The sequence below is a fragment of the Schistocerca piceifrons genome, chromosome 2, assembly GCF_021461385.2.
Source record: "Schistocerca piceifrons isolate TAMUIC-IGC-003096 chromosome 2, iqSchPice1.1, whole genome shotgun sequence".
In the NCBI taxonomy this organism is placed as follows: Eukaryota; Metazoa; Arthropoda; class Insecta; order Orthoptera; family Acrididae; genus Schistocerca; species Schistocerca piceifrons.
In genome coordinates this window covers 723,833,103-723,838,427 of record NC_060139.1, presented here as the reverse complement: position 1 = coordinate 723,838,427, position 5,325 = coordinate 723,833,103, and the positions used below count along the sequence as shown (strand labels likewise).

Sequence of the window (5,325 nt, the reverse complement as noted above, 5' to 3'; positions counted from 1 at the left end):
AGTAGCAGAAATGAGAACAGTAAGAACCTGAGTATCAGAATTGGTGATGAGGTTAAGGAATTCTTCCACGTAGGCAGTAAAATAACCGTATATGACGGTAGTATCTGTTCCCGAAAGAACAGTTACCGTGGATGACCATGCAGCTTTGCTAGAAATGAAATGATAATTAAATGGACACCCTAGCTGCAAACAGGCGTTGATGTACTTCATTGGGGACATGTTGAAAATGTGTGCCCCGACCGGGACTCGAACCCGGGATCTCCTGCTTACGTGGCAGATGCCCTATCCATCTGAGCCACCGCGGGCACAGAGGATAGTGCGTCTGCAGGGAATTATCCCGTGCACGCTCCCCGTGAGATCCACATTCCCAACATGTCCACACCACTACATTCGTAGTGCGCCTAATAGATCTTTGCCCATCATACTCATTACTCGTGGCAGATTAATCTACCAAGTCCCGTACGAGTTCGGGCATAGCGTGTGCGTTCGCACAAGAAGGTCAATGGCCGGGAAGCCATATTTTAACTATATATGACGGTAGTACCTGTTCCCGAAAGAACAGTTACCGTGGATGACCATGCAGCTTTGCTAGAAATGAAATGATAATTAAATGGACACCATAGCTGCAAACAGGCGTTGATGTACTTCATTGGGGACATGTTGAAAATGTGTGCCCCGACCGGGACTCGAACCCGGGATCTCCGGCTTACATGGCAGACGCTCTATCCATCTGAGCCACCGCGTGAGCGTGCAAGGGATAAGTCCCTGCAGACTCACTATCCTCTGTGTCCGCGGTGGCTCAGAGGGATAGAGCGTCTGCCATGTAAGCAGGAGATCCCGCGTTCGAGTCCCGGTCGGGGCACACATTTTCAACATGTCCCCAATGAAGTACATCAACGCCTGTTTGCAGCTAGGGTGTCCATTTAATTATCATTTCAGTAAAATAACCCATTCTTGGCAAGAAGAAGTCTACTACTATCTAACATAGGCCTTAAGCTGAGGAATAAATTTCTGAGAACGTACGTTTGGAGCGTCGCCTTGTATGATGGTGAAACATAGACTGTGGGGAAACCGGAACAAAAGAGAATCAAAGAATTTGAGACGTGGTGCTGCAGAAGACAGTATACGAGTAAAATGAGATGGACTGATAAGGGCCCGCATCTCGTGGTCGTACGGTAGCGTTCTCGCTTCCCACGCCCGGGTTCCCGGGTTCGATTCCCGGCGGGGTCAGGGATTTTCTCTGCCTCGTGATGGCTGGGTGTTGTGTGCTGTCCATAGGTTAGTTATGTTTAAGTAGTTCTAAGTTCTAGGGGACTGATGACCATAGATGTTAAGTCCCATAGTGCTCAGAGCCATTTGACTGATAAGGTAAGAAATAAGTAGGTTCTCCGAAGAATCGGCGAGGAAAGAAGTATATGGAAAACACTGCCAAGAAGAAGGGGCAGGATGATATGAAATCTGTTAAGACATCGCGGATTAACTTCCATGGTACTAGAGGGAGCCGTAGAGGGTAAAAACTGCAGCGAAAGGCATCCTGTAAGTAATTGAGGACGTAGGTTGCAATTGCTACTCAGAGATGGAAAGATATACACAGGAAAAGAATTTGCGGAAAAATAATTTGCCAATAAGGTTTAGTTTTATTCTGTAAGAAATTTGACCTCCCTTTCCTTTTCCCTTCCACGAGACTAATATGAGTTGAACACAGCATGGCATTAACTGTATTCGCGAAGTACTTTGCGCTTGTGCGAAGCGACTGCAGGGCATCTACATAACGGTTGTGACTCTTCTGAATAAAAATAAATAATGAGTTGAATGTCGTGAACTATAATTGCATTAAATTGAACAGGTTTCCTATCTTTAAGTTAGAGCGTGTCTGTTGTAATGCTGAACAATGAAAGAAGCGTAATTACGAAACGCTCTTTCATAAAATGTCGCCTAACTAAAATTGTATAACACTCTCACAATTAACTTCAACAAATTTAATTAGATAATCCAAAGCAATAAACTGAAGAAACCGTCCTGTGAAATTCTGTATTGTGCAGTGCAATGAACAGTGCTACAGTGCCCGACGTCACAGTATGTAATTTGCAATTTCAACAATGAAAACTAACAGAATGAAAAATGCTGTTTAAAGTTAGAAATTGAGTTTTCAAAGAATAAATAGCCAAAATGTTTCCGTGGAAATGGCCTGTGATTTTGTGTATGTAGCTGGCTAAATAAAATTCCAACCGTTACATGATACACTCGCAAATGTAACACTGAACTGTAAAAATAAATCTGTCTGCACAAAAAAAGAAATCTTAACTTATCTTTACCTAAACTGAACCTGCTAAAAATTTCTAAACGAAACGCATGACTGTCAGTGATTTAAATGCGTCCTTACCGTAGTTTCAAACTGGCTCTTGGAAATTTATGTGGCTTACTTGAGGCAGTGGAAACTCGGTACTGCTCGAAAGTGACGAACATGAAAAATACAGCACAGCAGCAAACCAGATAAATAAATGAAAATCCTTGCGTAGTGCAGTGCAGTGCGAGGGCATGCAACTGTGCTAGGCACATTAAGCTCCAGCTTCTGTGCAGCTATGTACCGCTCAGCGCAATGCGGCGACATAGGTAATTAAAAAATAAAATTCTTCAGGAGACGGAGGAGACTGCATTTATTAAATAATGTAAAGAGACTGGCATTCAAAAACTATACAGAAACTATGTTACCTTCTTTAAAAAGTTATTGCTTATTACAAATGTGAGTCTGCCATGAATTAATCACTGAAATGATAAAGCAGTGGTAAATGTATAACTTATGAATTGAAACCACGTTAATAGATAACTTTACGTATTCACGTCTGAAAATTGGAACTAACTAACCCGAACAAATAAAGGAAAATCCCACTAAAACTTTCCATTTTCAGACACATCCGAGATTACACATTGGCAAGCAATGCAGCAACAACATTGCCTACAAGTCTTCACTCGTCTGAAATTAATATTTAGCTAATCACATTTCCAAAATTCAACATCTTCTGTATGTTCGTGCTCTGCCAACTATTTCCAGATCGCTCAATAATGATACCAACACTCGAGTCACTCCCTAGCTTCTCACAGAATGTTGCAGACACGAGAGTGCTACTGACAGCGGTCACTGCGCCTGTACTCAGAATTTCTGTGGGGCAACATATCGACTGTTGAAAATCATAGTTTAAAGAATGTTCGAAGTACAGGTATGAAGTGCGACACATCGAATGAAAATGTAGAACTCACATCACATTCCTTGAATAGCAAAAATAAACTAGACTCTTCAAACAGTGCTCTCTGCGGAGAGGCAGAGAAATGGCCAGATGGGAGTTCCGCCGAATCAGAAACTGCTTTATAGAGTTTGTAAAAGTTTTCTTGAGCGCTAGTAGATGGGGCTAAGAAGAGCGAAGGAACGGAGGAAGTGAGAGCCACCCAGCAAACTGAGGACTATGAGTAACGAACTGGCGCTCATCTCAGTCTCGCATTGCAGCCATTAAATCAATGGTTTGTGCCACTGTCGTTACCGCGGGTAGTGAGGTCCTTTTCCGAGACTGAGGTATAAGTAGCGTTCTAGATGGAGTAGAAACTGTATAACTCATTCCTGAATACTCAGTCTAAACGTAGAGCAGCATTTTTAGCAACTCATTCAACAGTGGGTGTACAATAAGTGATATTTCATCGTTAAGGTTGGCAGTGCTCAGACGCAAAGGGTGTCCACAAAGTATGGATACATAGGGAAGTCTAATACATTCTAATAAATATTCAAGATTCTATAAATGTTAATAAATAACAATAAATATCAGTTAATAAATAAATAGTAATAAAATAAATTCCGACAATTATAATATTTTTTTCAGATTAAATGTCAGCTCTGTCTAAAGAGGAATAAGTGGAAGAGAAGAATGGTAGATAAACTGGACGAAAATGTAAATTTTGCTAAGAACTGTGTGTCGCCCAGTGATGAAGCTGTCTTTTATGTCAGTGGTGAAGTGAACCGACAAAATCTTCGATACTCGTCTCTAGGCAATCAACACTGAATGAACGCATCCAAAGAGCAGGGCTGCCAAAAGATGATGGTGTGTTGTGATTTGTGGGAAGCTCTTGTGTTAGGACCTTTCTTCTATGATGAACATGCAACTGGTGAGAGTTATCCCAACATGCTGAGAGGCCAATTGAAGACTCAGATTGAGCGTTTGGGTAAGGGACTTCCACAATGTTTTCAGCATGATGGGGCCTCCGCCCACTTTCCTGCAGCTGCTAGAGATTGATTGAATGACAGTTTTCCTCACTGGAGCAGGAGAAGAGCTTATGTGGAAGTCACCTCTTTCGCCAGACCTTTCTCGCCTTGACTTCTTTTCTCGGGTATGCTGAAACAGAAAGTTTACTCGATGAAGATTACAAATATAAAACAACTGACAGAACGCATTATCAGTCAGTGCGGTAAAATCAATGGCAATTCAGACGTGTGCCAACGAATTTGCCTTAATATTGCGTAGCGCATAAAATTATGTATGGAAAAGTACGGAGATCCTGTTGAAAATAATATTTATTAAAATTAAAGTGACTAATATGTGCTTTATTATTATTATTTACTAGAATTCCCTATGTACCCAGGCTTTATGGACACCCTGCATTCTTCTGACTTCCACAAAGTGCCCTAGAGAGTACACTGTGTACTGGGGTGCTGTTATTGCTGCGGGCTTGAGTCTGCAGACTGGTTTGATACAGCTCCCCACACTAGTCCACCCGTTCATCTCTATGATTACCTCTACCTACTAGCGTTTGAACCTGCTTCCTATACTCAACTCTTGGCCTTCCTCTGCAGTTTTTACACCACACAGTTCCTTCCGTTACCAAATTGACGATTCGCTCATGCCACAGGGGGCAGCCTATCAACCGACTCCTTCTATTCAAGTTGTGCACAGATACATTTTTTCCACAGCTCGATTCAGTACATCCTGTTCCCTTATTCGATCTATCCATTCAATTTTTATCATTCCTGTGTAATGTTACACTCCAAAAACTTTATTCTCTCTTTGTCGAAATAGTTTATCGTTCAAATTTCTCTTATCTATAAGGTTATACTCCAGACATATTCACTGAGAAAAGACTTTCCAGCGCTTCAATTTAAATGCAATCTTAAAAATTCTTTTTCTGAATCACTTTCCTTTGCTATTTCCAATCTTCAGTTTATATCGTCTCTATTTCAGCCATGTTATTTTGGTGCCCAAAAAACGATAATGACCGACTGCTTTTGGGATCTTATTTCCTAATCGGATTACATTAGCTTCATATTATTATTATTATAATTAT

General features: G+C 41.3%; 1 non-coding gene across 1 annotated transcript; it reads right to left on the bottom strand.

The window, feature by feature from the left end:
- Nucleotides 1-231: 231 nt before the first annotated feature.
- On the bottom strand, nt 232-306 carry Trnat-cgu. The gene has a single exon. It is a non-coding gene; the product is annotated as a tRNA-Thr (tRNA).
- Between the last annotated feature and the right edge of the window lie 5,019 nt (nt 307-5,325).